Below are 13,051 nucleotides of genomic sequence, written 5' to 3' on the forward strand. Positions count from 1 at the left end.
TAGCTAGCAATGGTCATTTATGAATGGAAATGGACAGCTAACATGTGACACTAAGGGTAGCTTTTCAGTTTTTGGGAAACCTTGTTGACTTATGATGGTTATGCACTACCTTTTCCTTTTAATATTGGATGCTTTTCTTTCATATTCAGTAACTGCAACCCTGCAACAAGGCTATGTCAAATTTTTTGAAGAATTGGTGGTTGAACTAGGTAACGACATGGGCACTAGTGATCATATTAAACCTATGGGAATGGAGGCTAGCATCTGTAATAGAAAAGTGAGGATGGTTTATCTTCAGGATGGTGACCTTTTACCATTTATAGAAGGGATGATGAAACACAATGAGAATGTCTTTATGCAGTTCTTTAATTCATGGAAGGAAATGAAAGTGACTATCAATGGCATGGGTTTCAAAATCTTAGAGAAAATTATTGCGAAGGTTGGAGAGTTTTTCTTGGAAGGAAAGAACTCTAGCATAGGTAGGCCAAGGTTAATGAGGAAATTAGTCTATTGAAATTCTTCAAATTCAAGGAAGAACCAATGCAAATGCATGGTGGTTTTTCAAGAGAAGCTCTTCCTAAACCTTGGGATTTCATTTTCTATGCTATTATGAGGTACATTACCCTCAAGGATCAGTTCTAGGTACTCTATTATTACCATTTCCCCATTATTAATCACTTCAAAAACCTAGACCATATTTCCTTCCTGTTTCTTTTGTTGCATTCTATGGAATATTATATCTATAAGGCTAGGAGGAAATAAGAGGAGGGTAAAACCTTCTACCTCATCCATTAGCGGCTAATGAACAAATTGTATATCCACCATCTCACCCAAAACTCATTGCTTCTGTTCAACCCACTGGCTTTTGTCATCCCCCAAGTCTCTTTAGACCCCAACCTTGGTCCTAGCCATAAAAAAAGTCAAGAAAACCCCTAGCTCTAAGGTTAAAATTAGCCTAATTAATTCAAATACAAACAATAGGAAGAGTAAGAAAAGTGCCAGGAAAACCAACAAATACATCCAGTTGGAAAAATTCAAGTCCCCCCCCACTCCCCCCCCCCACCCAAAGCATGATTCTAGCTCTGAATCTACAGAAAGTGATGTTAAACCTACCAAAAAGAAGAGACTCCCTTAGCACACAAAGACTATCCCTAGCCCCTCCCATATTTTCCAAACCCTCAAAGCTACCCTGGCTAGAAGTGGGGGCAAAGACATCATCTCCCCCAGGAAAGGTACTCCTAAAGGTGGGGGGAGAAATGGAAAACATAGCCATGGAAAAAGCCACAACAATGCTAGACTGGATAGGCTTGAGCAGTTGATGAGGGATTTGGTAGATAATCACATTGGTATCTACTAGAAATTTGACACTTTGGTTGAATTCTCCACCAAATTTAGCATTTTGTGACCACCACCCTTTACTTTTTGTAGATGAAAAAAGATGAGAAAGATTTGGGCAAGGAGAGCAAGACAATTCGATCCATTTATGGGTTCCTAGTGAAGGACTAGTTGAACACAATCCTATACAAATTGATGAGGATGGAGGGGGAGGACATGAATAAGGATGCACCTGAGCAGAAGAAAGATGAGGATCTTGGAAATATGGATGGTAGCTAGCCCTTGGTCTGGTATTTTCCTTTTATTTTTATGTTGTTGGTTACTTTGAACTGGTTGCCCTACAGGGTTTTACATTATATCCTTATGTTGATATGTGGGATTGATAGTAGCAATTTGTTTAAGTGTTGTTGGTTTATTTTTCAATTTTTTCTTTCTAATAGTTTCAAGACTGATGGTACTATTAATTTTTCTATGGACATTATATGTTTTTTGAAGTTTAAAGTTGGATATTGGTTAGATGACTGGGAGGCAACCTCCAGTTGACTTTTTAGCCTTTTTATACTTTGGGGTCAGTCTACCATCTTTTTGGGTGCTATCTAATACCTCAAAAACATAGATAACCATAATGAAGGAGAATGAGACACTGTGTATATCTCACAAGCAAGTGACTATGGCTCTGTCTCACTTCATACTAGCACCTACATGCAATCCACGCATAGTAGAGGTGTAGCACATCTTAACAACACATAATCACCTCAATATTACATTTAAATTAAATCCATTTAAAAATATTATTTCTAGAAATATGAGCATATGACAATTAAGTCTCTATAAAACTTCCATTAGCATATAAGACATAATGTCTAAGAATCATCAACAATCATCCTAATACTTTAATCCAATCTTATTGAATGCAAAACATATCATATATCATAAGAAACAATCATCAAAATATGCTCTAACTAATAGATAACCACATACTTAAACATCATATTATTTCACTTAATGAAACCTATCTTTCAAGATACATCAATAAATATTTAATCACCAAGTATATGTACTTCGTTCTGCTTACAACCCAAAATTTGAGGATCTATTGCCTCCTAGTAAGCACTAGCTTGGAGAAACACTACAAAATCATCAAAGTTCCTATCTAAATTGTGATAGTTGAAATGAAAGCAAGGCTAGAGGGAAAGATGATGGAAATATATAGAGAAATAAAGGAATAAAAATGTAGAGAGAGAGAGGCAAAGGTAAAGAGAGATAGAAAGGACATTATAGTATTATCGTAAATTTAAATTTATCAAATTTTACTTATAATTAATATGTAATATCTAATAATAATTAGATGATGTTATAAAGAAAGTGTATCACATCAAAGATATTTATAGGCAAGCATGTGTGTCAATTATCACATAGATTAAGATCACCATTTTAAATCTACAATGACGAAAACCTTCATAAAGGATATAAACACAAAGTGAAGGATCTTAATTACTTTGTGTTTGTAAGTGTAGTTGTGGAGGCAATTAAGGAAGCTCTGTGTTCCCAATAATAAAAAATTTAACTTAAAAAAATATATATCATAAATAATATTGAAGTGATTTTACAATATTTATTTTAATTAGATGATGTGATTAGATTTTAATAAAATTTTAGTGATAAGAAGATAGTTCGTGATATTCACTTATTGTATTTGTCATAGGCAATATACTATTGCATGCAGTTTCAATCAAATTGAATTAGTTTCCACCAATCAAAAAATATTATTTTTTCTAAATGAAATATTTCTATAGTTTTTATATTTATTTGTATAATTTATATATTATAAAAAACCTTTATGTCAAACATGATTGGTTAAATTTATTTAGTGTTTTAGGACCCCTTTTTGCAGATCTATTTCCATATAACATTTTTTTGGGCAAGATTTTTGGAATGCACATTAAAAAAAAAAATATTAGTAGTAGTTTTTAACAATACGTAACTTCTAGATTTAAATGTTAAAACTAAATAGGTAAGATTCAACAAATTTTGATTTTGATTTTTAACATATTTTTAGTTCGGTTTAATTCACACAAGAGTGCGTAAATATATAATCATAACATTAATAATGGAAAGACAAATTTTACAGAGTAACAAGTATAAGAGTAGTAAGAGTTCTTGAAAGTAATAAAACATTAAACATAATTTATGATTATTAAAAAATTTAATGCTATAAACTCTATCTTAGGTAAGACATCAAAGCTAACAATTTTTGTTTGATCATAATATAATATTGACATGAAGGTGAGCTAAGAGGAAGAAGAGCTACCATGACATGGCCTTATGCTCATTCATCACTGGAAAGTGTTACCACATTTAAGTCCATATCAATGTGCATGAATCTCAGATGAACAAAATTCACATACATATCAAGATGTTGGAGTGCAAGAAGATGAGTAACAACAACATTCTAAATAAAATAAGTTGAATGTGGAACATGCCAACCACTAAATTTGAAACCTTGAATAAATACAATCTACTTAAATAAAGGTACCAATAGATAATGTTAAAATATATAAATAATAAATTTGATTATAACTAATGACATTAAAATATGTTGAATTATTTTGATTATGAAGAAAAATGATATTATAATATTGAAAAAAGTGGGATGCATGTAAATGTGTAATAAATTTGGGTAAAAGAAGGAAAGAATTTATGACTAAATTTTTTATAATAAATTATTATAATTGTATATTAAAAATTTATCATAAGGAATTATAAATCAAAAGAATATTCTAAAATTAATTTAAGAAATGAAAAAATTAAATTTTATACTTTTATTAAAAAATGAATTAGGTTGGTATTGGTTTCCACAATTTATATTAAACCACGTAGTGGCTTGTAATTGTTGTAAACAGAGTAGTATAAATAAAATTTTAATAGTCATAACTTTGTTGTATTTGAGAAATTATGAAATATGTGCAGCCTAAAATATTGCCCTAGAATAGGGGTAGTACTTGTTAGATATCCACTCCTACAAGAATCCATATAATTGAACCAATGAATTTTTTATTATCTAGATGTTATTAAAAGGTTAAAAAAAATTTATTCATGTTATGAATTTTCAACAATATGTCACTTGTTTATTCTATTGGTATTGATTAGTAGTTTTATAGCTATTGAACACATAATATGTTTGCCACTTCATAACTTCCTCTAAGTGCAGTACTAGTAGAATATACAAAAAAAAAGTTAGATACTTATTTAATTTCAACACTAAGAGGAAATATAGTTTAAATAAAAGCATATAGGCCAAGTTTTATTTTGAAACCAACTTCCTTCATATATACATTACATAAAATTGTATCTTAAAAATATAGAGAAAAACAAATTGTATCTCAAAAAAAGAAGAAGGTATGATCATGAACTTTTGTACTTATAATTAGTTTTGAACATTTTTTAAGTATAAAATTATTTAACTTTAAAGTGAAGAGACTATTTTATAATTGCAATTACCTAAACTTAAATCAAATAGTAACAATGGCTTGTGTTTGTCATTAATAGATTAGTACAAATAAACACTTAACATCCATAACTTTGTAGTATTTGATAAATTACTAAATATGTGTATCCTAAAATATTATCATAGAATAGGGGTAGTGCTAGTAGGAAATCCATTCCTATAAGACTCCATATATTTGAACCAATCGAATTAATGCAAAATAATTTCAGTGATTTTAAAACTCACAAATCTCACAAATAAACATTACATAGAATAAAAAATGAAAAATAAAAGAAAAAATACTTCCATTTAATTGGTTGAAATTTAAAATAATAATCACTAGTTAAGAATAAGTGATTGCAATAGTATTAGTCTATGACAAATTTACATCCTCAAAAGTTGGCTAAAAATTTGAAGAGTCATGGTGGGTACAAAAATTAGTGTATAAGATTTCAATATTTTTACCCAATGAGAAAGTTCTTAGTTTTATTAATTTATATATGTTATAAATGTGCATCTTAGCTATGTAAAATATTGATTATATAATAGCATTTATAAATAATTAATTTTCATTAGTAGAAATTAGAAATTTTAATCGCTAGTTATTAAAAGTTATTGCAATAGTACTATGTCTATGACTAGTACTAATAAAGTTTACTAATAAATATATAAATATCATCTTAAATATATAAATATATAAATATATAATCGAATATTATAAAACATAATGTAAATATAAAAATATCCTAAATAAGCCCTGCCCCTGACCCTAATTGAGTCAAGATAAATTTCAACAACTCCTAAATGGGTAACCTAGGTCAAGCTAGTGGGGTGGGCTTTTGAGAAACTCAAAAGGGGAATTGTTTGTAGCCTATTCAATCAAACTACACATTCAAATGACATATGTGGATGAGTATCTTTCTCGTAATCATGGGGTTATTGTGCGAATGAGGATGAACTTGAAAAAAAGTATTATTGAAGGGGATGCATTAAATATAAGTAATATTTTAATAGATGTGGCTAAGGTCGGATGACAAGATATAGATGTTATTGAAATGATTAGACACTTTTTAATGAATGTGGAAGGGGTGTCTTTTTTCCACACCTACCAAGAAGACAATCATGTTGTGGATATGTTGGCAAGCATAGGAAAATTTATGAAGGGGTTCAAATTTTTGGATGTCCCTTCATCTATCTCGATGGAGGTATATGATTTGATCTTCCATTGTTGCTCTAAAATCATGCATTATTTCCTTTATTGGGGTCTAGTTCCTATAGTGTTTCAATGAGTTGGCTTGCCTTTTGGGAGTTCAAGTTATTTAGCTTGTGTGCAAAGCTAAAAATTTGGTATTCAATTTTCTTGGGTAAATTTTTTTAAAACATAATGTGTGATATTTATAGTCATCAGGGTAAGAGAATCATGGGTGGAGATCCCAATTAGATAGAACCTGATCAATTGGGCAGGGGGGGGGGGGGGGGTATCAGAGTGATAATGTGCTCTTGGAGACCCTTGAGAATGGTGGGATTACTAAGTATATCATAGGTATGAAGGGCTACAACCCTGAGCTCTCCTAGAAAATTGTGGAGTCTTGGAATGATGGAAAGGTAATGGTGGGTTTCATCTCCTTTTTTATTATGTCATCTAGTCCATTTTTTCCATTACTGGGCTAAGTATGGAAGGAGAGAAAATATCAAGGAATGCAAAAAAAATTCCCCAAAGAGGAACATGATCACTTTCTTGACTCAGGAGAGAAAGTTCCAAGGCTTCACCATGGGTTCAATGGAGAGACAATGAATGGGGTTTGGTCAGCCCTAGTGAAGGTGCTTATTCAATTCATTACCTATGAAGGAAGGTGTAGTGAAATTCATTACCTATGAAGGAAGCTATAAATGGTTTCATTCCCACATTTTCCCCATGTTAAAGTAGTTTTGGCAAAATAGTTCTTTATGTTTCCAATTTTGGATTTACTCTTCTCTTTTGTTGTATGTGGAAAACTATAAAGTTAAAGGCTCCCTTCACAAAAAAAGGTCTTTTATTTAGACTCTATGAACTCTATTAGAATTTGGCCCTTTAGTCCCCCACTTACCTTGCATCTGAGTAGAACAAGAATATTTTTAAAGTCATTTCTTTGTTCGTGAGGCAAGCTCACATGCAAACCACTCCTAAGACCTCCTATGGCTTGGCTATTAGGACTATGACCCTCTTCATATCAAAAAATTAAAAAAGATAATCTCCTTTATACCTAGGATAAAATAGTGGTTGTTTTAGATGACTCTAACAAGGTTTCTTCCTCAGCTATATCCTCTTCCCCTAGGTTTCACCATGTACCTTCCCTCCTTTGTTATGGATTTAATCTATTTGAGTGACCCTCAAGTGTCTAGGGAATCCTCACCATCCTAGTTCCAAAAGAAGTAGATGATATCATTGATTTGGATTGTCTTACACTACATTCAAAAGATATCACCTCTTGTTATAATAGGTTGGAAGCTGTGGATATGTGGCTTCTTTTTCATATGCATGTTGCATGCAGGGAGATTAATAAGATGGAAGCCATCATGGAGGTAGAGTAGAAATTGGTGGACTAGACCTTGAGCCATGGGGATGAAGTATGGTGGAATGTTGGCAGGGAGTTGGTGGATAATCTTCATAATTGGGAAAAAATCAAGGAGCATGTGGATGAAATCAAGAAAGAGGTTTTGTCAGAGGAAGAAAGAGATGAAATGTTCAAGGCTATGGTGTCCATAGAGAAAACACGAGATCAACTCGGGAAATAAATTAACAATTTTCTCTACTAGGACAATTTAGTTTAGGCCAAAATAGAGAAGGACATAGGCAGTTTGAAGGCCCATCTGGAGGAAAGATCTATGAAGAGGAAGTACAAAGAGGGGACTCAAAAAATATCCAGCCTCAAAATGTGCCCATAACCATGTATAAATGAACAAAAAATCATTTCAAGACAACCATGGAATGCTATAAAGTGATATCCACAATAAAACAATCCATGTGAACAAACATGAATCCACACATCCTATGTTATGCTTCCAACCTCCACAAAATACTCCCTTGGCTAACCTGTATCGCCCTATCTTGCTCAACTTTTCTTTCTTACCTTTTTTTGGCTTCCTACAACAACTACCATTGTAGTTTCTTTTATAGTAGTAAGCTCTCACAAAACCACCAAGTAGTACTACATAAACCATTTTCTATGAAACCACTATTGGCCCATGTTTAATATTGGGCATTTAATTTTTTTTCCTAATATTAAATAATCATATCAAATATTATCCCAATGTTACAATACAACTCATGAAGAATATCCCAAGGGGATCTCTACATGTTGCACGTCCATCTAGGTTCTCCTAGGTGCAACATTACATAGTAAAATAAATAATACAATACAAACAATATGATGCAATGTGTGCAACACACATATAGTCAATATAATTAATACAAAGAATATAAGAAGCTATCAAAATAATGCAAAAAATAATTTTGGCTCTTTATCCTTGTTCAAATTTTTTTTCTTTTTTAGTCATCTTTCACTAAAGTTCCCATAGACTTAACTTTAAACACTTTAAATTTCATTTGGATCTTTTTTAATGAACATGATAAAACTATAAGGAGTTTTAGGTGACTTTTGAAAAAATTCACCTCTTAAATAAATCCACAACACCTTTTGAGCATATATGGGTAACAAAATCAACTTAAGGTTGTGGATAGTTTCCCATGGTCCTAGGTTCAACACTGCTTCTAGATTAAAGAGCCATGTATAGGACCTCACCTTAGGTGACTAGTTTATCCCTTCCTTGCATAGGTTTCTAGTTGTTGGGCAACATTATCAGGATACATCCTCACATTAAAAATATATTCTACAACACCTTTTTCTCCTATCTTATAAAAGCACATTCTTTATTTTGCATCTAAATTTTAAGAGAATAAATATTTATTTGATTTTATTTTTATAAATAATAAGACTCTCTATATTTAACTATCAATGTAAGTGTTGCAGAGGCCAATATATTAATGTTTTTTTCAATCATTTAGAGTTTGAAATATATTCAACTTAGTATTAGCCTTGAATGTGCATCAAAGGATATAATCTGACATTCCATGACAATGTTCTAAAATCAAGAAAGGGAGGTCTAGAAAATTTGTAGTGGTAGGAACCAAGACTAATAGTAATGTCTATTAGGTTAGGGAAGCTAAAAGGAAAATATCAATTTTGACAACATGATTTTACAATGCAGTTTGAGAAATGTCAAGGTTTAACAAATCCTCAAACACTTTGCACAAGGAATTTTAAATGAGAAAGACACAAATACAGACAAAATTCAAGAGCATAGAATATTTATATTAAAACCCTATTAAGCTAGTGCATACTAATATTTTTGGACCTACCACAAGGTAAGAGCACAAATTTGGGTCACAATTCCGCGAAAGGCAAATCCGCAGATGAGACCTTTCCGAAAATAGGTACCTAATTTTAAAAAATTGGGTACTCGTTATGGTTCAGGCACCTGATCCATATTCAAAAAATTGGGTACCCAATTTTTGAATATGGATTAGGTGCTTGAACTGTGTTTTAAAAATTAGGTACCCATTTTTAAAGCAATTAGGTACTTGATTGCGAAAAACTACAAAACCCAATTTTTGGGGTTTTTTGGCCATTTTTACTATGTGCAAAATGGGAGCCCAATTTTAGCATAGAAATAGGAGCCCGTTTTTGGATTTCTACTGAACCCTATTGCTCTTTTTCGGTGTACCAGGTATTTTTCTTTGTTTTCTACTATTTTTATTTTTTTTCAGTTTTACGCATTATAATTCTATCAATTTATTAAATTTTTTTCACTTTTAATATGTAAAATTGTAAATTTCCATTATTAATAATTTTATCTTTACATTATTGTATCTGTTCATTTAAATAGTTCCATATATTTTAATTTTTTAAATTTGTAGATGTTCATTTAAAAATTATTATTTTAGATGTTTTGACATATTTAATAAAAATTATAATGTTGAATGATTAGATAGAAGTAAATTAGATTGTTTAAACATGTAATTACATTGATATTTTATATTTATTTCAACTAAATAGTAATTAATTATAAATTAGTTTGTAAACCATATAACAAAAAGGTAAAACTAACTATATTACTATGTCTAACCTCAACCTAACCATAACTATAAAATAATTCAATCTAAACCCTAAACATAAAACTAAGTATTTAATGTGTAATGCCCTGCCAAGGGATCCAAACAAAAAACTAATTATTTAATGATTTTACTTATTGTATTGTACTTTGTTTCATGGATCCGAAAGGTATGATGTAATCTATTTTATAAATGTATATTCTTTCAGCCTTTCATACCCTCTGACATGTACAATAGATGATTATGCATTCTGAATTAATGCCAAGTGGCATTTAGAACAAATGTATATTATTTAAATGGATTGAACTTGTAGTTATTCTTTCATGTGGATGTGTTATTTATTTTACTTAGTATTATTTAAAATTTAAATGTGACTCAAGATCTTGGGATCCATAAGGAATGTAATCTGTTATGTTTGCTTACGTATGATTGTATGTTATTGGTTATTTAGTAAAACTTTAGGTTAGTTCTTTTAGTGGGACTTGTTTTGCCTCCATAGAATACACATTTCTTGATGGTTTGTTTAGAGAAATTCTGAGGGCATGGGCTACCTTAGAGGGAATAACATTATTGGATGCACTAGAATCAATAATACAATTACTTAACTTGCATCTGGCTATATAAAGAGAAACATAGAATGGATTGGGTTTCTCTAACATAGAAGTTGCAACAAATGATGCTTTCTCAGACATGAGCCCTTGCACATTTTCTTCCTCTAAAGAAACCCCTGACTCATGGTTGATAGTGATCTTAGGCAAACCTTTTCCTTTACCAATGCATTGAATTAGCCTTTCTAACTAATGTGGGTTGGCTTTGAGGTAGTCCAACTAAGAAATTTGTATGGTGGTCTTCTTATAATGATCAATAAAACCAAAAGATTCTTCAATGATGGGAGAGGATTTACATTTATCTGTCTCCTTCACTCATGAAGGCTCTTCCAGGGTATGCTTATGAGATAGAATTTTCTTAGCAGTCTCATTAGAAGCTTTCTCCTTCACTTCTTTACCCCACTTCTCTTCTAATCTTTCTCACCAATTTGGTGTAGCCACATTGCAAGAATTATTGTTGAGATCTTTAGCTTTCTCATCATCAAATTCATGTTCTAAAAATTTTATGGAAGAGGTCCTAATAGTAGGTCCTGTTAGATCTTCAAGGGCCACATATTCTTCTATTTTCTTTGTTGTCAAATGCATTTGCATGAATCTGGCCATCTAGGGACAATTTGTAACATCATGATCTATAGCTAGGTGGAAATCACACATAGCAATCTATTTACTAGATGATGCAAGATGTTCAATGGCTAATCTTGGTGTTGGCTAGGGTAGCCATTTAGTTTGTCTATTTTGCTGATATGGAATATAATTCCTTCTTGGAATATCTTGATACAAAGGCAGAGGATTGTGGGGCAACTACTTCTTGATTTGTAACACATCATTAACCAATTTTTTATATAAAGGATTAATGGTAGTGATAGGAGCTTGTTGACCTTTCCCTTTTTGTAGATCATGACTCCGTTTACCTGAACCAAGAAAGTCATCCTCTACCTCAATGGCTAAATTTTGCATGGCTGCTAGATTAGGAGCTCTCACCCTTCATATTTGAAAACTTACATCAAAATATTGAGCATTGATGAAGAAAGTAATTTGATTTTCTTTAGTGGGTCTTTTATTGATAGGAATTTGGTTCATTATCTAGTTAAATGAGTAATGAATTCTTGCATGGGCTCATGAACATCCTTCTTCATTTGTGTCAATTGCGAGAGAATCAAATGTTCATCCTTAGTAGTTTTAAATCTCCTCTTGAAAGCTTGAATCAAGGTTTTCCCATGAAGTCATTGATCCAACTAGCAGCTAACCAAACCATTTAACTATGGCTTATGTGAGTGTTTCAACAAAATGACAAAAATAAACATCTTCATGTTGTATTGCAAGAATCCTACTTGTCATAAAAAAATGCACTGATGTGTTGATCAGTGGTAACTTTTTCATCACCAAAAACTTAGGAAGAATTTTTCGGGAGCCAATAGCCATGTCATGTAATTGGTTCCCTAAAGCTAAAGGACCAATAGTAGCTCCCCATGAGACTAGTGGTTGTGGTGCTTGTTGTGCCATAGTTGGGAGAATGATGTTCAAAGGCTGAAAATTTATGGCTAGAGGTACAAGGGTACCTAGTAGGATCAAAGCTTGAAAGGTCAAATGAGAAATAGTAGCCTTGGGTTATGAAGATAGCCTACTAATAGACTTAACCTTCTTCTTCTTCTTAGGATTAATTAGCTTAAAATATAACTTCTTAAGGGCTTTAAAATCTTCACCTAGCAAACCTTTTTGTCTATCCACATAGGTATGTGGTTTGTTAGCTAGTTTATTGGTTATTATTTACGTGCCTTTGGATATGACCAAGATTCTACCTATTTCTCCTTAGGATAACTACTATTCTTTCAATGACTACAATATTCTGACCAATAAGAGCTCTTCACAAGATTCGTCCAAATTCTTCTTCTTCTTCTTCAAGAACTTGATTTACTTCATATTGTTGTGCACTTCATCTGCACCTCCAAGCTAGGGTGTTCAAGTCTAAAATAATATCCTCCTGGGTGTCTTGGAAGCCAAGATTTGGTTGGAGAATAGGAAAAATGTTCTCATGTGGTAGCACCATTGTGCTTCATCATAGGTGATTGTTAATCTATCCTTGTTCAGTCTCCCTAGTAGAGTCATCAAAAATTTGTTGGTAAACAGATATTTCACTATAAAAATTTCCCAATAGAGTGTATGTGGAAAACTATTCACAACAGTTGGATAGGCCCTTGGTATGTAGCCTTACTCTATGTTTAGAGGGGCAACTCCCTCATATGATATAATTTAAAAAAAAATTTCAAACAAAGAATCTAAAATTTTAAATATCAAGAGAAATCTATTCAGGACGAATGCACCACATGAATTCACAACTTTCTTGAGTCAACATAGAATGATAACAAAGGCAATCAAGAACTACACTTGAAAATGACCATTATTACCATGTTGATTCATGATTTGTAAACATTTGCACAGTACTGTGAAAATGCTCACTACAAAAAAATT

At 31.8% G+C, this 13,051-nt stretch overlaps 1 pseudogene; it reads left to right on the forward strand.

Annotated features, from left to right (window-relative positions):
* Nucleotides 1–13,051, forward strand: part of LOC149580639 (3-dehydrosphinganine reductase TSC10A-like) — a 69,301-nt pseudogene that overhangs the window by 14,597 nt on the left and 41,653 nt on the right.

The sequence above is a fragment of the Cupressus sempervirens genome, chromosome 1 (assembly GCF_028749045.1).
Source record: "Cupressus sempervirens isolate cs-2001-9-10 chromosome 1, ASM2874904v1, whole genome shotgun sequence".
In the NCBI taxonomy this organism is placed as follows: Eukaryota; Viridiplantae; Streptophyta; class Pinopsida; order Cupressales; family Cupressaceae; genus Cupressus; species Cupressus sempervirens.